This window comes from Hyaena hyaena, unplaced genomic scaffold (genome assembly GCF_003009895.1).
Source record: "Hyaena hyaena isolate Hyena2069 unplaced genomic scaffold, ASM300989v1 scaffold_240, whole genome shotgun sequence".
Taxonomy (NCBI): domain Eukaryota; kingdom Metazoa; phylum Chordata; class Mammalia; order Carnivora; family Hyaenidae; genus Hyaena; species Hyaena hyaena.
The window spans coordinates 1,157,854-1,179,059 of NW_024080873.1; the positions used below are offsets into that span (position 1 = coordinate 1,157,854).

Genomic DNA, 21,206 nt, shown 5'->3' on the forward strand with positions numbered 1-21,206 from the left:
CCCATCCTTAATGTTAGGTAATTATGTGCTCACTTATGTTGCAAAGATTGATTGAGATCATGTGAACTTCTTAGTATAGCTCCTGACACAACAATCCTTGAATAAGCACCAGCTGTTATTACATTATCTACACAGACTGGAAGAGTCTCATCTCCATGGAGGGTCTCACATTTAAGGAAATAAAGGGGTAAGGAGGGAAATGTATCCTTTCCCGCCTGGAACCCTCCAACTCCATGAACACAAATTAACATAAGCAGGTTTGCATTCTTTCAACTCATTTATCAAATATATCAAATACTTATTGAATGCCTACTATGTGCAGACACTGGGCTCACTTGCAATAACATGAGATTCTAAAGGTAAGACCCAAATTTATAGATGCTCCTTAAAGTTGAGGTAAGTTAGAAAAGCAGAGTGATAAATCACTTTGGCACCTTATTTTATGATTGTGGACAAGAGTGATCATCACTTTACTCTTACATGTAAGCTCTGTCAAATGCACTTGAGCAATAATAGCCTCATTTTTTAAAGCTATGTCCACATGGCATCTGATTGAATCTGAGGTCCCCACTTTCCATTTTTAAAGCTTAGTTCCTTCTCTCTACATGCCACAATCGGAAGGATTGATTTTCCTTCTACATTGTCTTTTCTTCTCGCCAATTCCCAGGTCCCTCTTTTTCTCTTCCATACCCTTCCCTGATCACTGATTTTCCTCCTGTGTTCTGCCAATTATCTCCAGCCCTGAGCTAGGAGACCCCCATTTTTTCCCATACACATTTTCAATAAGAGGTAGATTAGCAAGAATCAAAGTGTGGGTATTGGGGAAAAGAGCCACAGTGAAAGGACACTGGTTTCTAATTTTTTGTCACACATCTTTGCTTTTGGGGGCACGGAGCTTACCACACAAAAATTGCCTTTGTGTACTTAGGTGCATGTGTATAACTTAACACTCCTTCCCAAAGGGTCACATACAAAAGCAAGGCCTCAAAAGTACTGGTTGACTTTCACTGAATATAGAAAATGATGACATTTTAGCCTCTATTGTTAAAAAGTCACAAGCAGTAATGTTTACACTTTGTGCCCCTTTAAGCTTCACAGAATATTTTCACTCATTTTTTTAAATTTTACACACTTATGCCTCCAGTGCCGCATAAAGCCAGTAAGAACAAGATTATTTGATGTTATAAGAAACTTCCCTGTGAAGGAGACAGAACAAATATTTTATCCTCCTGTTTCAGACAAGGAAACTGAAGTTTAGAGAGCTTGTATCTTGCCCAATTTCACTTCTGTCCTAAAGAGGGAGGGTAATACTGGAGTCTGAGACTTGGGGCAGCCAGCTCTTGTTGATCAGTGCCTGAAGCTCAGACACATTCCATGTCCAGCATACTTGGATCATGTATCACTTGGGTGCAACTGCACCACTTCCAACAGATATGGGTATTAGAAGTCCTTTAGTGATAGAACTCAGGCCTCTGGCAGTCCCTTAACGATAAAGAAACAGAACCTCTGGGTAGATTTTTCAAGGAAGCTTTGTTATTGCAGTGGCTGGACAATGTTCCTCACTAATATTTGTCAGCATGATGGCCACATCACTTCACTGTGGTGATAGGGACTCAGCTCCAGAAGTCTATCTAGTTAAAACATCTGAATTGCAGTCTTTCGATGGCTTTGAGAGAACCCAAAGGGCCTGCTCTTGAGCCCAGTAGGCTTCTAGGCAAGATGATCTTCCCCATCAGGATGTACTGCTCGGCAGTGAAGCATGAGGATGCCCTCAAGAACTCTACTCCAGGATTCCTCTTCCATCAGACATGGGCAGCATCCCTGGAAAGCCAGTGATTCCATAGCCCAAGTATCAGGACCTTGACAAGATGGATTAAGAGGAGGACAGTATGACCTTACCTTCCATGACCCTTCGGTACTGACTGTGTGAACAAGGTCCCAGTGATGAAGGCTAGAGCTACCCACGTCCTCATGAATTCTCTGATCACAGAGCAGTCCCAGGGAAGCATTCAGTGTTTTCATCAAAAAGCAGGGCCGAGAGATGCTGAATGCATACTCTACAAAGGCCTTCTCACCGAGGAGATCAAATACCTTCAAGTGGCAGCAGTCTTCACACATGAAAGCTACACAGTGACCAGATTAAAGAAGAGAGAGGCAGCCTCCATCAGCCAGTTCCACCCCAAGCAGCATCCCTGTCTCCCCCTAAGCAGAAACCCAGAGACTGGGATCCTTCTAGTTCTTCTACAGCCTTACCTGGCCCAGTCCTAGCAGCACGGATTCTGGAAGTAGGAATATAGACAGAGACTCATCAGATAAGTGGAGTTTCTTTGAATTAAGTCCCCTCCAAAAGTTTGATCTGGATTTTGCCACTCGGGCCCACAAAGGAGACCAGAAGCCCTTTCCAGTGAAACCGATCCAGACCCAGGCCACTTGCATCACTGAGGATTCAGCAACAGTCAAGCAACCCAGGCTGAACATCCCAATTATAAAAGGGAAGAAACAATTGCCACAGACCCATAATCTTAAACTTGAACGTGCTTGTGCCTACTGGGTTCTAGAGCTCTTTCTATTCTAGGGACTCTGTATAGAGAGGTCTCCTCCCTTTTTTTCCTGGCTCTGATATCTAGGTCTATTTATCTATGTATATCTATATTTTTTAAAGTAAACTCTATACTCAACATGGGTCTTGAACTCACAGCCCCAAGATCAAGAGCCACATGCTCTTCCAACTGAGCCAGCCAGACACCTTTGTACTGCTTTAATTTAAAATCCGATAAAATGATCTTAGCAGTGATGTGGGGGGGACTTCATTACCTACTTTCATATCATTTAACTTAAAGAATAACTTCAATCATTGCTTATTACATAAATAGTATTTGTGTTGTTCCAAAATCTAAGCTTTTTTATTCCTTACTGCCACAAATACTCCTAAAAAGCACTGGCAATCACTGACTGGTTTAGAAAATTTTGACCTTCTTAACCCTATGCTTCTGTACAAAATAAGATTTGGTTGCCTTGCTTCCTACAAAGAATGAGTTGGATGTTAAAATGTTGATACCACCCAAAGCAATCTACATATGCGATGCATTCCCTATCAAAATAACAGCAGCATTCTTCACAGAGCTAGAACAAACAATTCTAAAATTTGTGTGGAACCAGAAAAGACCCCAAATAGCCAAAGCAATCCTAAAAAAGAAAACCAAAGCTGGAAGCATAACAATTCCAGAGTTCAAGCTGTATTACAAAGCTGTAATCATCAAGACAGCATGGTACTGGCACAAACAAACACATAGATCAAGGGGACAGAATAGAGAACCCAGAAACAGACCCACAAATGTATAAACAACTAATCTTCAACAACGCAGGAAAGAATATCCAATGGAAAAAAGACAGTCTCTTCAGCAAATGGTGCTGAGAAAACTTCAGACAAACCGTAAGAAACTCTTAAAATACAGAGAACAAACTGAGGGTCACTGGTGAGGTGTTGGATGAGGGATGAGCTAAATGGGCAGGGGACATTAAGAAGGACACTTGTTGGGATGAGCACAGGGTGTTATATGTAAGTGATGAATAACCAAATTCTACTCCTGAAACCATTATTACACTATATGTTAATTAACTAACTTGGACTTAAAAAATTTCAAAAACAAAGGAATGAGTTGGAAAGCCCAAGGAATCATTTCAATATTCTTATAACCAGAGGCTGATATAGTATGGACTCTCTAGAATCCCAAAATAAGAGAGTGAAGAAGTCTGGTAGAAAATGCTACTTTACTGCTAATGCATGCACAGTCCTGCTGAAGTTGCAAAAAATCAAAGATTTCCAATCATTCTTGGGGGAAAAGACATGCCAGTTTTCCCAGGACTGCCCATGCTTAAGCCGGTTTTCCCAACATTACTAAAATTTGTATCAAATGGAAAGGACTTAGATAAGCCAAGGCAATTTTTTAAAAGAAGACTGGAGGAATTACAGTAATTAATTTCCAGGTTTATCGTAAAGCTAGCTACTGTGACATTAGTGTAAGGATAACATATCCTTTATGTAACACATAAATCAATCTAGAAAAATCTTTGTTTACAAACCATTAATTGTTGACAAACAAGTCAAGGTGATTCAATGAAAACAGGATAGTTTTTTAGAAGTGATACTGTAAAAGATACTAGATATGTGCATGAAAAAAATGAACCTTGACCCTTACACCCCACACATGACACAAAAATTACTTTAAAATGTCTACACAAAAAATAACTCAAACTGTCACAGACCTAAATATGAGAACTATCAAAACTCTAGAGGAAAAAATTGAGAAAAAAAAAAAAAAAGTCTTTTCTTTGTAACATTGAGGTTCTTAAATAAGACACAAAAAACTCAAACCGTAAGAGAAAAAATTGCTAAATTGGATTTGACAATAATTAGAGATGTTTCCCTGTCCAAAGACACTTAAAAATGAAAAGATAAGTCACAGATTTAAAAAGAAAAACACAAAATAAGTAACACTGATAACTTAATAAGAAAAACAACACAATTTTAAAGAAGTGAGTGGAAGATCTGGACATTTCCCCAGAAGTTATAATGAATGAGTTCCCATTAAGGTCAAGGCTCTTTAGGACGAAGTGATACTTCCTGGTGATACTCATCAAAGGCCTCAGGGAGGAGCCCTTAGCCTGCTCTTCAGCAAAGAGTGAGCCTGATCAGGGAACTTAACTAGGAGCCAACTATCTCAGCTCCCCACTTAATAGTCTTCCGACTTTGCTTTGGTCTATAGGTTTCCTATAGTCACAAAGTCCATTATATGAAAACCTTTTTGGCCCTATACAGATTTTGTAATAACCATAACCTCATAAGCCCTAGGAGGTTTTGATCTATTTTTCACTTTTTGTTTTTATGGTTCTTACTTTTTCCAGACTAGTAATCAAGAAACACAATCTGACCCACAACCTGATAATGAAACCCAAACTTGATAGATAATCCCCAACTCCAGGCCACTCCCCTCTTTTCCACTAAAATGTAAGCTCCATGAGTATTCAATGTTATCAGAGACCAAATGGCTTAAGCAAAATAGAAGTTAGTTTTTGGTAATAATAATAGCAAGCCTTACATAGCGCTACTTCAACCTGTTCACATATGTTAACTGATATAATCCTTCCAACAACTCTATCAAATATTATTAATATCCCCAATGTACAGATGAAAAAACGGAGTCACAGAGAATTTTGATGATTTGCCCAAAGTGACACAGCTAATTAAGTCACAGATTTGCATTTGAAGTCAGGATCTGGCTTCAAAATCTAGGCTTATATCACTACCCATGTTTCTCAACTTCGAATGTGCCTACAAATAGTTGGGAGATGTTTTTTTAAATGCAGATTATAATTCAGCAGGCCTGAGGTGGAACTTGAGATTCTGTATTTCTAATAAGCTCCCAGGGGCTTCTGTTGCTGATCTCTCATAAGCCACCTCTTTCATAAACAACTAGTTTACACTAGTAGGCAGTCTAGAGGTGTGGGGTGGTTCCAAGGTGGTCTAAGAATTCAGGTGCCTTCGTTCTTTACATGATCCACTAGGCACTGCCCTCATCTACATGGTCAAAATTGAACCGTCACATCCACATTGAAGTTTTGGGGAAGAAAGAGAAAGCAGAGAGCTTCCTTAAAGGCAGGACCAGAAGTTACACATTGCTTCTGTACTGCTCATTAGCCAGGTTTAGTCATGGTGTCAACCCCAAAGCTGGAAGAAAGGCAGGTAAGTGTCATTTCCAACTGGACAGCCACTCAACTAAAATTCAGGAGGCTCTATTACTGAAATAAAACTTCTTAAATGGATGAATGTAGGTTCCTGAGACAACTAACAGTCTTTGCCACAGGAGATTTGAAAGCCTTTGAATGTTTCATCACAGCTTGTTACTGCTTTTTTCTTAGTGTGATCTAATATGTTCTCTTCCATTTCCCTCCACCTTCTGCTGACCTGCACACAAGTTCCTTTGTGTCTAGAAAAACCCATTTCACTACAAAGTCATCTCCCTTAATTTGATTCCTCCAAAGCTCTGCTTAAGTGGAAAGGGGGAGTCCATGGTCCCATACCATAAAGATAGTAGCTTCCAATGAATAAAGAAATTCTTTAAACATATGCATTCCCCCTATCTTTCTTTAGCCCTAGGTCTTTAGTGCCCCATCTACTCTCCATCTCTACCCGAACCTGAAGGAAACTCAATCAAGTAGGAATGACTGTCCTGGAGTTGATTTATTTTGATGAATTCTTCTCTTTTTCTCTAACTGGAAATGTTACGAAGCAGCCTCTTAGTTTCTTATCCATCTCTATTATAACCGGAGGAGGCCTGAGGAAAATATTGTGGAGGTAATTTATTCTAAGTAGATGTGATTTGAATCAAGTTTAGATGAAGACTGGGAGGCTGCCTTCATTTTTCCTGGAATGTCTTAGCCTGAACCGAGCAACTTAGAGACATTTGTATCAGGTGCCTCACATAAGGCACTGATCCCACCAGTAGTCACACAGGAGTTGGCTGGAAGTAAAGAATGCAGTGAGGCACCGTGGTGGCTTAATATGTCCAGTCACTTGTGCAGGTTTTGAGAAAGGGCTGCGGAGTCCTGCGTGGCAGTCTGGAACCTCGATCTTCTTTGAAGAATTCTATCTTCCCAGTTGGGAAATATATTTGAGACGATGGCTGTGTTTACCAGCTTTTGTGTCTAGCACAAAAGCCAAAGATACCCCCAAGAAGAAAAAGAGACAAAGAGAGGTGCAGCAGGAACCATTGTTCTTTGGGCCTGGCACCAAAGTCTGTATACTCCGGGCTTCTGAGACAGGTCAGTCTACATAAACTACTGAACAAAATATATTGAAATAAATGGAACTAATGCACTTTTGGGGAAGCAGTTAAAATGTAGCCTCATTTTTAGATGGACCCAGGAGTCCTTTCTAAAAACTGATATTCCAATGATGGCGCCTGGCTGTTCATTGACAGTAGCTTTTGAATGGGCCTTGGCGGACAGCACGGCCAATCCATTTGTTTTAGCTTTCTCAATAATCAGGGAGTATCACTGTGGGCTCAGTTGGTCTGGCTGATTGATTGTAAAGACAGCCAAAATGAACAGCTCGACCATCTCACAATCTGATTTCCTCACCATGTATTGACCCAGTCCAAGTTACATATGTTACAGTATTTGCAAAGCTGTCACTGTTATAAAACACTCACTGGGCACTTGCTACTGACAGGGGCTTTATGAGAATGCATGAGAATTAAAAACCGACTCACCGTGGCCTGTTTGAGCTTTGGAAATTCTCTTATGTAGGGAGAGGGAAGCAGTTTTGTTGCTATCTACACATTCACACAAACATAGCAGTAACAACAATGACAAAACAGATAGCTCTTTCTGAGAATTCCCTTTGATGTGCCTAAGTGGGCAGTAACAGTGAATCAAAGCAGAGAGAGAGTGTGTGTGTGTGTCTGTATTTCATTCTGCCCTTTATTTTTTAAATTACAGGATATGTGGAGTAGAGGCCAAACCCCTGGGCCAGTCCTTACCAAGAAGAGGAAGTGCTGCCATCTGCTGGTGGAGGTGGGGACTGTTCCCTCAGCCCAAGTCTCATTAACTCAGGGGACCGCCTGGGCTGTCTGGAAACTGTCTGCGTTTCAGACCCCTCAGCTGATTTACGGTTAAAGCAAAACGGGTTGTTTGAAATCGTGGAGCCAGCAGTTTGCTTTCATTTGTCTTTAAAGCCTTCAGTTGAATTCAGGGCAGATCAGAGAGATTTCTCCTTGCACTAAATAAACTTCTAACGATACTGATTGAGCTTCTCAGATGGGACACGATGGGAATGTGGGAAATTCAAGGGCCATTAAATCACTGAGCACACTTAGTTGAAATTATGATACTCTAGTCACCCGTGGCTAAATGAAGAGCAGAGGTTTAATGAGTTTACCAGGTTAAAAATGAGCCTGTGTCAGGCAGGAATCAGACTCATTAATTAGGACTCCACTTAAACTATTGAATAGTTTTACTTACTAGCAGAACTCAAGTTGGGGGGTGGGGAGCAGAAGAAACTTGGTGATAGTTCATAATTGGCCACAGCAAAGCACTAAATGAGGGTGAAGTGGGGGGGACACGGGTATTGAAAAGACCATTGTAACCAACTTTCACCACTGATCACAGTAAACTTGAAAAACCAAAGTCCTTATGTTTTACTGTTGAATCTGATTGAGACCCCAGAGTGGCAATCTTCTCCACTGTATCTAGGGAGGGTTCCTAGACCATGGAGGATCCCTAAAATGCCTGGCTACTTCCAAAGCTGCAGTTGGTGTGGAATGGGAACTTGGCAGTCTCCTTTGGAAGAGATGCACTTTCCTTAGCGCCCAAGTCCCTGAGGGATGTATGGACCAAATCAGTCTGTTCATACAGTAATGGGAAGAAACCTCCATTTCAATTATCAGCAATTAGTTGAGCATTGGAACTTGGGGTGTGGGATTTGGAGAAGTATTGACGGCCTCATTACCATGAGATCTTTGAACCTTCATCTCCTTATCTCCAAAATAAGGGTAGTAATAACACCTAACACAAAGGAGTGTTGTAGGGATTCCATGTGATAATCAGAGTAAGGTGCTGAGTCAGTGCCCAGTGTTTACTCAGCACTCCACAAAAAAAGGTGTTTGCTGTGGTCCACCCTCTGCAACAAGGTGAAAATGCCTCCTTTTCACTCCTAGTGTTAATTACAGAAAGCAATGAACATGGAAAAGAAAAACAGAAACCTAGATCTAAGATGTTTGGGGAGCGGAGTCTAGTGAACAGCTGCAGGGACTGAGTAACTGCTTTAACATGAGGGGAGGAGTCCATTTCCACAGACCTGCTTTGCTTTCTCCTGCTCTCACCCTGATGTCCTCCCTTCCTCCCCCCTCTCCTTCCTTTCCTTTCCCATCCCCCACCCACCCCCATCTCTCCACCTGTTTTTGTACTGGAAGAGCCTGGTGCTGCTAGCATTTTCTTACAAAGCAAAGGCATCTTGTCCCTGATTCAGAGAAATTGCAAATAAAATTGCCACAGCCGAGTCTGCAATTTAATGTCTTTTACGCTTGTTGGTGACAACTGAATGCTGTGTTGAACATGCTAATCTTCTGATTTGGTGTCCATATTCTTTAATTCAAAGAAAAATAGCTGAGTTAGATGTATATGATTTGACTTATCAGGACCACTCAGTTATGTACAAAAGGGACATGTGTGGAGGAAAAGCCCAACCCCAGACAGAATACTGAGGGGACAATCTGGGGCAGATCAAACAGAAATTGGACAGCCTTTTTCTCCAAATGAAAATCTGCATAAATGACTAAGTCCAGCAACTCAGAATAGTTGTTCTCCCCCATAACTATTTCATATATATACATATATGAATATATTCATATATGAATATATGTGAATATCTATATGAATATCTCTGAGTATACAAATATCATATATATGACTATATGAATATATATATCTCACATATACCTAGGAGCACATTAATGAGGACAAATATAAATGAAATAGGACTTCTAGCTTCCATTCACCTCCTGCCTCTTGCAACCTAGGGTCCTGGAGTGGACAAAAGGAAACAAACGGATACTGAAACTTTAGAAAGGCATGGTCTCAGGGCTCCCAACTTCGGCTCAGGTTATGATCTCATCGTTCAGGAGTTCGAGTCCTGCATCAGGCTCCGTGCTGACAGCCCCGAGCCTGGAGCCTGCTTCAGATTCTTTGTCTCCCTCTCTCTCTGCTCCTCCCCTGCTTGTGCTCTGTCTTTCAAAAATAAACAAACATTAAAAAAAATTTTTTTTAAAGAAAGGCACTCTCCCATATGGCATATTTCAAAAGCATAATGCTGGTGGAAAATTGCATTTCTATCTTGAAATACGTTCTGGTTAATGAGATTACAGACAATGTTCTTGCAGTGTGTAACTAAGCTTCATTTCTAAGTTGTACCTTTTCTGATAGCTCACATTCATTCCTTTGAATCATCTAATGTTTAAAGTTATAGGAAAACGTGGTAGGAGAATTAAACTCTTTGAGGACAGGGCTTTTTTAAAAAATCATTTTCGTATTCCCAATTTCTAGCTCAGTGTCTTACGTCAAGTAGAATCTCAACATTATATATATATATATATATATATATATATATATGATGAATGAAAGGTCAAGTAGTAGATTTCCAGTATCAGTAAATAAAACAGGCTAACTTTCTAAAAATTTTTAAATAAAAGAGAGCAGTAGCTTTCTTTAAAGGTAATGACAAAACTGTACAATGTTGGAAGTAATGCCATTCTGTGACTCGGGTCAGCCAAGAAAATATACAGATATAAATACAGACATTATCTATCTATCTATCTACATCTCAGCAGAGAATTATCTGTAAAATGTTCTACGTAATTTCAGAGAAGAGGTACAAATGCACTTTCGAGCGTTCTTTCAGAAAGATTCTTGCTTACAGCTAATAGTGGGTTTGGGGCGGTTGCTGGGCTCCACAGTGCTGTATATACTCTGTATGAATAAAGACATGACTTGAGTTGTATTAAAAAAAAGAATTAATGAAAAGGGACATAGGAGGCATAATGAAAATAAATAGTTCCTCCCAACTTCCCTCTTGGGAACAGGTTATGAAAGAGAGCTGGAGAGTAGACTCTGGAATAAAATTCTTCCCGGGTAGAAAGTAATTAGAGTGAGTACATGAAAGCTCAGCTTTAATTGTTCTTTTCAATACAGTAAGACATTCATTATACAACTTTAAATGAGTGCCCCATTAATGGAGTGTACCTCTGATTGAACACTATAAATTAATATTTTTATATATCCTGTAATTATTTTCTGTGCAGCCCATTTTTTGTGTATTGTACCTAGAGGTAGGTGTTAAAAGCATTAATCAGGTAAAGGTCATCATTTAAAACATGCAATGGCTGATACCTCATTTAAGCTTTTTAAAAATATTTTAATATTCCAAAACCCTCATGAAGATGATCAATAATTTCTTAAGCTTCTGAGTTAAAAAAGAAATCTTTGCATTCTAATTCAACATCTGCTATTGCTTTCTAGATCCCTCTAGAAAGCTCATGTAGGCCCCTTATTTAGAGGTTACCAGGGGTGCCTGGGTGGATCAGTGGGTTAAGCTTCTGACTTCGGCTCAGGTCATGATCTCACGGTTCCTGGGTTCGAGCCCCGCATTGGGCTCTGTGCTGACAGCTAGCTCAGAGCCTGGAGCCTGCTTCAGATTCTGTGTCTCTCCCTCTCTCTCTGACCTTCCCCTGCTCACTCGCGCGCTCTCTCTCTCTCAGAAATAAAAAACATTAAAAATTTAAAAAAAATGGATGTGACCAGTGGAAAGACTCTGAATTTTCTTTACAACTTCGCATTTCTGTTGGTCCATCCGTGCCCGGAGGCTACACTGTCAACGTCTAGGACATCACCACCCCAATTATGACAGCACAGTAAGCTTCACCTTCTCTTAGGTCTCAATTCTTTTCAGGATTAAGTAGGGATTTTGTGACACAGGTGACATCTTCCTGGGCACAGTGCCATATGGCCATAAATGGTGGCCTCAGGACACTTAAGCAATCTGGTTATAAGTATCTTCTTACTTCTAAATACTCAGCTGACAAGGTGATTGTGTTAGCTAGGTTAAATTAAAAACACAGTATGCTGTTTCACCATGTTAAGTGGTCCTTTTCTTTCCCCTCAGAAACTCTCCTATTCTTTCGCAATTGATATTAATGTGCCCACAGCCTGGATTGCAACTTGAGATGCAGTTTCCTTTCAAATTCGTCCTGGAGGAAATGGGGCCTGGATGTCACCTGGCTAAGAATCCCGAATCAGCCACGGACTCTCCACGTGACCTTGGGCAAGTTATTTAACCTCTCTGCACCTTTGTCACCTCATCTGTAAATGGATGAAAATAGCATATATCTTGGAGGTTTGCTGAGCAGATAGGAACTCCTATTTGTAATGTGCTCAGCATCAACTGGGTCACATATAAAGGCAATATCCGTGTTCACTGGTCTTTTTTCCCTAGCTCTGCTGCTGAAAATCAAGAACGTATTTACCTTGAATTTTCATTTTTCACAGGGTTGACACAAGGAGATAAAACATGTGTAAGGCTTGGAAAACTTTTTAGGGTTATAGGAATGCTAGCAAAATGGCAACTAAGGTAAAGAATTATACTAAATAAAACAAGATTCTTTTAAGCTACTAAGTTACTTTTTTGTTTTAAATCCCTAAATTTTCATATCTTTTGAGAGAAACCATTATAAATATATATATGCATATGTCTGCATACACATACACACAGCCACAAAATGTCCCTTGTGGGATTGAACTCCCAGTAATGGTTCCTTGTTAGTACTATGTCGGGTTTATCATGTGTTTTATGGAACAGAAACTTCATGGCAGACATATTCATTCAATATCTTGTTCTATACAATATCCTTAATTTTTATTAAAACAAAAGTATTTATCCTGTGTTTAAAGTATGGAATTACAAATGCCATATGAGGAGCATTTTAGCCCAGATGGGTTTAGAATAGGTAAAGCCATCCCTCCTCTTCACAACACGACTCTCTCTTTCAAACATACACGCACACACACATACACCCAATCCTCTACAAAATCTGGTAAATAAATCTGGTGGCTTTCTAAAGCAGGTGTTGTGGTTTTCTAAGGGGAGAAGGGGAGGGGAAGGAGTCTGGGTAGCCTGAACATATGATCCTTCTATCCTACAGTGGTCCCTAAAGTAGATCTAGAGAAAGACAGCGAAATGAGGTAAGACCAGACAAAATGGAGGCTTTATGGGGCTGTCCCATCAACCCTGGAGTCAGCTCCTCAACACTAAAGATCACTGATGAATCAGAAAGTCAGGGAAGAAGGCTTCAAGTTTCAGTCTCCCAGGACAGGTTGGCCTCAGAGATTTATTCTCAGATCTTTTTTTATTGGTCTCTGCTGCACAGTAAAACTTGGGTGGGCAAAATTCTCCCCATTCCAGGGACCCTGTATAGACTGCTGTAGGATTTTATGGGACTGATACTCTTTTTTAGAGGGCCATTTATGCCCAGTGTCTCTCCTCTTCACAGCCAGTGTACACCAGTCTCTAAATCTTTCTCCCCCACCTTTGAAAATTTATGGCAGCTTTCAGCCAGGCTTGGCTTAAAGCCATTGACCTCCGTGGCCTGCGTTATTGACCAGAACATAGCATCTTCTGCCCACATAATATATGTCTCTTTATCTCTCTGAAAGGAAAGGAAATGACTCTTGGAATGGCCAGGAACACAATAAAAATGAGAGGCTTTCTCGGTTTTTTGTCAGCAGCATTTGGCTTTTCAAAAAGCCACACCGGGATTCGGGTTTGTGCGAGGCGGTGCTTTCAACAATGCAGAAAGATGGCACCCTTGGGAGCATGTGTTGTAGGACATAAGGTGTATGCCAAATAGAATCACTGTTTTCTAAGTTCTCACCTGGAGTGTGAGTGCATGAATAGCCCTAAGTCAGCAAGTCCTCATAACCGAATCTACAGACACCCTGACATGGTAAGCCCATAGGGATTCTCATGAAAATATGCAGCAGGAGTCACAGATCCTGCCTGCCCTTTGGGTCACAGTGGCATAGAAGATTGGGGTTGGGATAGCCAAAAGCATCACCTCGTTCAAGCTGCTGAATTTGCAAATGAGGAAACAGAGGCCCAGTGAGAAGGTACAACTTCTCCAAGGTCACAGAGCAAGGAGGTGCCAGAGATGGGGTCCACCACTAATGTATGCAAAGCTGTATGACCTTGTCCTTGAGAGTACCGCCCCACCATTAAACAATTTCCCACAAAATGAAGACACAAAATTCCGTATTGTAGTAAGCTATATACCAAGCAGCCAGCAAACGCCTCTTGAATTCTCCCTTCAGGTATTAATTTCCAAAACCCCATACTCAAGAATCTATCCTCTGCTGCCCTGAAAACGTGGTAGCCTTCCCTTTCAGACAGGAGCTGGGAGCAGCCCGGAGAAACTAAAGGAAAACAATGCAAAACTGGCACTTAGAGCTTCGCGGCTGTGGAGGAGTCGCTTAGCCTCAAACCCTTCACTTCCCATGGGCCCAATGGGAACAGGAGCGCCACTCCTCCCAGGGCTGTTGTGAGACAGCAGGTGCAGAAAAGTGCTCGGTCCATTCCAGCGCTGTGGGGGTAGCCCCAGGTTAAGAAGAACAGTGTTGGATGTTTGTGCTACATCACAGCACTCAGGATGAGCCAGGAACATTTGACCGGAGTTTGCCAGAACTTTCTGGAGGAGGATTCGGCAGAAGCCATGACTTTTATCATGGCTCTCACTAAGAGCCGGCCACTTAAGTTCTACGGACAGTATTAATTCTCAGGTCTCAAGGACAGCACACCAACGTGGAGCCATTCTGCTTGTGGAACGCTGGCGTACGTTGCTATCCTCCGTTCTAACTACGTAAAGGAGAATCCAGAAACAAGAGGACTAGCAGTAGGAATAGACCATCTACCGATTTATATGATTGATCATAAGCAGTCGTGTCCATGAGAAAACCAGAACTAGACCCAGAAGCCTCCTAGTGAGTTTTCCCAAGTCCCGTCACCATTTGATCGCTGCTTGTCTCGTAGTTTTGTTAGGTGGTTTCCAAGAGACAAGCTGCAGAAAATGCCGAAGTTTGAAGCAAAATCTCTGGAGGGAAAATTTTGAAATTAAAACATTGTAACTGGTAGGGGCGCCTGGGTGGCTCAGTTGGTTAAGCGTCTGACTTTGGTTCAGGTCATGATCTCACAGTTCATGGGTTTGAGCCCTGCATGGGGCTCTGTGCTGACAGCTCAGAGCCTGGAGCCTGCTTCGGATTCTGTGTCTCCCTCTCTCTCTGCCCCTTCCCTGCTCACGCGCTCTCTCTCTCTCAAAAATAAACAAACGTTAAAAAAAAAAAACAGATTAAAAATTGTATCTGGTAACTTTTCCCCCCTGGAGATTTGAGACATAATTATTGAATTTTAGTGATAAAACAGCTTAGTCTAGCTTATAGAACACCAGGGATCCATTGAGCAATTTAAAAACCATTGCATTAGAGGGTTAACGAACAAGGGGAGTCATATTTCCTGGTCATCTAAGTATCAAAATAGTGGAAAGAGTGGGCGCTTGGGTGGCTCAGTCAGTTAAGCATCTGGCTTTGGCTCAAGTCAGGATCTCGTGGTTTGTGGGTTCAAGCCTAGCGTCAGGCTCTGTGCTGATAGCTAGCTCAGAACCTGGAGGCTGTCTTCAGATCCTGTGTCTCCCTCTTTCTGTTGCTCTCCTGCTCATGCTGTCTCTCTCTCTCCAAAATAAAAAATAAGGGAAAGAGAACCAGAAACTTGGTCAAGATGAGTTTTTAGGGTCTTGCCTAACCAATAATACTTAAAACTATGAAGCAAAATAAAACTATTTCAGGGTCTGTAGTTAATTCTTTAAGACATTTTAATAAGCCAGACTTCTATTCAAGATCATGAAACTTCTCCTAAAACTGAAAATGTCAAAGTACTGGGACATTAATAATAGCCTTAAAACATATCCATTTAAGTCAAATGGACCTTAAAATATTTCTATCTGATTTAGAATCTCTTGCAGTTTTCTCAGACTTTTCTTTCAAAAATAGCATATTACAAGCCTAACGATTCAACCTAAAAATTGAGTTTCTATAGCGGGTTTTTAAAAATGGTTGCCCAACAGTGGAGAATTGCTTGAATAACCCAAATATGTACCAAAATGATGGGTTAAACAAGTATTTTAAATATTTTTTATAAGAATGGCTAATGACATGGAAAAATAGAAACTGTGTATTAAGGGAAAATGGGCTCTAAGAATGTATCGTACATTATTTGTAATCTGTGGACATAGAGAAAACTCACCAAATGGCTAAATGGTAATGTGATTAACATAATACTTTATGTTCTCCTTTTCATATGTTTGCATTTTTAATAAAAATATTGCTTTTGTAATAACATCACAATTGTTAGTATAAAAATTAGAGTTTCTGTGCAATGTTCTACTAGAAATAGAACCATTTCATTTAAGGTTGTCTCACCACATGTATCCGGAGGACACCCTTCACTTCCAGGGTGAAGACACCATTTGAACATGGCTTCCACGTCCTGAGAAACACACACACATCTGTGTGGTGGTGTTTATAACACTACTTTATGTTTGCATAGACACAGATGTCATATACAAAATTCTGTCTCAACTTGATTGGCTCTTAGGATACATGGATCAATTTCAACATACAACATTGATTAGTTGTAATCTAGATCCTCGTTGGAAAGTACAGTTTCAAGCTCATGGTCATCTGTTAATTTTCAGTAGTTGAGTTCAGAGAAATACAACTTTAATTTTTAAAAATTAAAACTAAGGATTCTGTTACAAAACTACACCAAATCTTCAAGTATTCCAAAGTCTAACCCTAGATCAAGCAGGGATATTATTTACCTGATTTGCACTTGGGTGTGACATCAACTCTCCGGGTTGAGAATTAAGCTAAGGGTCGGGGGGAGGGAAAGACAGCATATGTTTCCACATTTAAGAAAAAAGCTTTTTAACATTTATTTTTGAGAGATAGAGACAGCATGAGCAGGGCAGGGGCAGAGGCACAGAATTGGAAGCAGGCTCCAGGCTCTGAGCTGTCAGCACAGAGCCCCATGCGGGGCTCAAACCCAAGAACTGTGAGAGCATGACCTGAGCTGAAGTCAGACACTTAACCGACTGAGCCACTGAGGCGCCCCAGGATATGTTTCAAAGATGTTGAAGATGTTAATCGCATCTCTCTGTCTTTTTGAGGAAGGCTCCAGGAAGAAATTTCCTTCTGATGTTTTAATAATAAAGAGCAGGCAAAATGCTCCCAGAGAATCCGTTTGTTTTCATGTGTGGATGATATGAATTGGCTGACCAGGGGTTCCCCTTCTGACTGCTCTTGTGTAGCTGGGAGCCAAATGTAGGCTGCAGCTGCAGCCAGTATGTGAATCAACGTGGTGTGTGTTTTTAAACCTAACTCTAGCCTCAATTTTATGTTCCCACCATGTTTCTCTTTCTTTTTGTTTCTTACTTAAAAAAAGAAAGAAAGAAAAAATCCACTAAATACATGTGCGTGGGAACAAATCAACAAGGACAGAAGAACTTAAGGTGAAAAGCAGCAGCCCCCTACCCCTCTGCTCCCTGCCCCCACCCCATCCCCATCCCACTCCCTAGAATCAACCTCTTTTAACTGTTTGTTTTTAGTTCCTTTAGCAGTTACGTCCATAAATCTAGATAAGAGGCTTAACCTCTTTTTCTCCATTTATCAACTTGAGATAATATCTCTAGACACCTTAATATGAAAAGGGAGGACTTAGATCATTTACTAGAAACCTTCCCTGCTTCCAAGTGTTTTATGTTTATAGTCCTTTCAGTTCTACAGTTCCTACCTTTGCAACTTTAAATATTTAAATCTTTTCATCGGAGGGCCCCACGCTCCGATTTTTCCTTGTATTATTGTGAGCTGTCTGATTTTAACAAGTGGAGAGGACCAATACCGCAGATGCCAGAACATCTTGATGATGAATCCCAAGCTAAATAGTTAAGGAGCCCTAGAAAATATGAAAGATGGTAACACACGCAGGCCCCAGACAGCCTGGTAAGCTCTCCATTTTATCATGGAGGCAGCAGCCTCAGTTACATTTAACATTGTCCAGCTTAAACCGAAGTTTGAGCAAGGAGCTGCAGACCTCTACCTGATACGCAGGTGAAATCCTTTCAAAACCTTTTGCTGTTACTTGAAGCCTTGGGTTTCAATGCTTAACACACGGCTTTTCCAGTAGAAAAGACTTTTCTCGTCTTAGTCTCCTGTCAACTCTCCTAAGAAGACCCCAAATGGAGTCCCTTATGCTAGGCCAGGTCACCAAACCTGAGCTGAATACCTAGTCTAAGTACAGTTTCAACCTCCCCCAGAAATGTAGTCTTTACCAGTGAGTCAGGAATTTTCTAATCAGCATCAAGGTAATCTGTCACATGCACTTCTCCACCCCCCAAAGATGAAGTAATCCACCTAACAAGACCCGTTTGTCCCCAAAGGAAGGTGTCTTCATCCAAGATACTCCTTTTTTTCTGTTTAGGACTTCCTTGCCATGCCTTTCAAAACATTTTCTTTCTGGGGCACCTGGGTGGCTCAAACTCCGACTTCAGCTCAGGTCATGATCTCACAGTTTGTGGACTTGAACCCCTTCTGCTGACAGCTCAGAGCCTGGAGCCTGCTTCGGATTATGTCTCCCTCGCTCTCTCTGCCTCTGCCCCACTCTTGCTGCTTCTCTCAAAAATAAACATTAAACATACACACAAATCTTTTCTTTCCTATAGCCCTTTGGAGCATTTCTTCTACTTGATAGATGAGATCCTGTCCAGTTCATGAATCGCTTAATAAAACCAACAACATCTTCAAATTTACTCAGTTGGGTTTTTTTTTTTTTTTAAACACCTCACCCCTGTAGGTTGCTTTGTTAATCTTAAAAATAAAATTGGTGGCTATGCATTACCTAAGTGGCTCAGTTGATTTCGGCTCAGGTCATGATCTCACCGATTGTAAGATAGGGCCTGGCTGGCAGTGCAGACACTGCTTAGGATTCTCTCCCGCCCTCTCCCTCTCAGTAGATAAACATTAAGCAACAAACATAAAACTGGCAGTTATTTTACCAGCAAAAACGAGTTTGTTCGGGAATAACAGAAAGTTACAATTCAGAACAAGAAAGCTATGACAGAAGCACAGCCAAGTCCTCCCAACAAAGGAGAAAAACGCTCTTATAAAGGAAAAGAAGAAGGTGGGACTGCTATAAACAAAAATTCCATTGGTGGAAACTGGAAGTTCAAAGTGTCGTGGCTTTTCATTGGCTGAGTTGTGACAGTCTATCATTGGCTGGGCTGTTGCTAGAGAATAAGAGAGCTTTTTATCTCCAGCTGGGGTAGTAAGGTCGCTAAAGTAGTTATATTTGCAAGGTACTTCTCTTTCTGTTAGAGTCATGCACCTGACAGTGGTGGCAGGGCAAGTGGGCTTCTCCTTCTGGTCTCTGAACTCCATTTTAAGCGTGGTTTCCTTTTATTAATTATTAAATTAATTTATTAATGTTCACCTCTTTGGGGGCGCCTGGGTGGCTCAGTCGGCTAAGAGTCCGACTTCCGCTCAGGTCATGATCTCAGGTTGGTGGGTTCAAGCCCCGCGTCGGGCTCTGTGCTGACAGCTCAGAGCCTGGAGCCTGTCTTCAGATTCTGGATCTCCCTCTCTCTCTGACTCTCCCCTGCTCATGCTGTCTCTCTCCCTCTCTCAGAAATAAATAAAACATTAAAAAAAAATGTTCACCTCTTCGAAGGCTCAGAAGTATGCGTTGTGTTCATTTCAACCAGTTGGTGGGGCATACAGATCTGTCTCCAAGACCTCACCATGGGTTAACTTGGAGATACGCCTCCCTTGGGCTCCTCATGTGTGTCCCGGTGGACACGCATCAAGCACAAAATGGGACCCCCGCAGAAGAGCTGTTAGGACAGCTCTGGCAAAGACAACAAGGGCTGTGTGCTGGCCTTAGCCTCCGGTATCATTCAGCATCAGCCATACTTGCCCCGGACAAACAACAAGCCAAGTCCTGACTGCAAGTACAACGGGTGCCAACCAGAAAAAAAATGAGGAGCAGGTGTGGCCAGCGGCACTGAGAGGAAGCAGGGACGTGGCAAGGTGAGATGGGAGAGGAGTCAGCTGGGAGGCCATTAGAAGAACTGCCCAGGTGTAACAACGGAGACCTAAAATAGAGGGGCGGGGTCAAAAATGCATGATAAGATAGCACGAAGTCTTAGATGGGGATGTGTGTGGGGTTGAAACACTATGATTAATGTTATAACATTATGCATGAGAAAATATTTTTAAAAAGGAACACATGAATACCTTGCTTAGAAATTTATAAGATCAGAAGTTACAAAAGGTTGAGAAGTACTGCTTTAGCAAAGCTGTGTACTAAATTAATTAAAAATACCTAAATAAATCCTTTGGTTCAAATCCACCATAGTTGATAACACTTATTTGCTCTTAATTCTCTGGTATAATGAAAAATTTATAATGCAGCGTTTTAAATGCCAGGGCATTGCTAAAAAGCTTGTGCCCGGGGCAAGTGAATGAATGGAGTAGTGATTGAATGGAGGTGGGGGTGGGGGTGGGGTTGCTTTGTTTCCTAATTTCTCTTAACAGAATGGGCCGTGACTTTGTATTTTCTACCTAGTCCCTCTCAAGCATGCAGCTCTTAAGTGTGGCATTTTCTTTTTTGGTTTTTAGTTCCTTTGGACCGTCTTGAGAAACCTTCAGCCCACCCAGAACTGAAATCTTCAGCAGGAAGGACTTGGTGCCCACCAGAGGCTCTTAAACTTTAGTTTGCTTGACAATCATCCAGGAAGGTTGTTAAAAATGCACATTTTTGCGCTAGAACCTTCATCTCGGCCTCCTTGACTTCCAACACAGTAGGCCAGGGCAGAGGCTGGATGATTTACTTTTATAAGCAATTCAAGTGATACACATTCAGGTGATCTTGGGCCTGACATTGAAAAATGTTTTTTTCACTCTGTCCCTACCCTACCCTACCCTACCCTACTGCTATGGCTAAGAGGAGAACAACAACCTTTACCACTAGGAAAACAAAATTCCAAGGCCACCAGGATGACCAATCCCAAATCTCTGAGATCCCTCCTCTACCCAAACCCCCACATTTAAAATCTTCTTTTCCACCTTCTCCTCCAGAGCTCCCTAGCGAGACAGGAAACAGAAATGCCCCTCTGTCCCTCCACACCACACTCCCAGTCCCTCCACCCACCACTTTGGGTTTTTTAAATTGAATTTCATTTGACGTAGAATATTATATTAGTTTCGGGTGTACAACATAGTGATTCGACAATTCTATACATTTCAAAATGCTCCCTGAATAAGTGTAGTCACCATCTGTCACAACACATATTACAATGTTATGGACTATATTCCCCACGCTGTACTTTTCATCCCTGGGACTTAGTTATTTTATACTGTAAGTTTGTACCTCTTAATCCCCTTCACCTATTTCGCCTATCCCCACCCCACCCGCCTCTGGCAACCTCCCGTTTGTTCTCTGTAATTAGTCACTCTTAAGAGGCTCTCATCAAGCAAAAGAGAAAGTTCCCCCGTCT

The 21,206-nt window shown here is 41.4% G+C and overlaps 1 pseudogene; it reads left to right on the forward strand.

Annotated features, from left to right (window-relative positions):
- Nucleotides 1–1,662: 1,662 nt before the first annotated feature.
- Nucleotides 1,663–2,558, forward strand: LOC120239885 (annotated as a pseudogene).
- The last annotated feature ends 18,648 nt before the right edge of the window (nucleotides 2,559–21,206 follow it).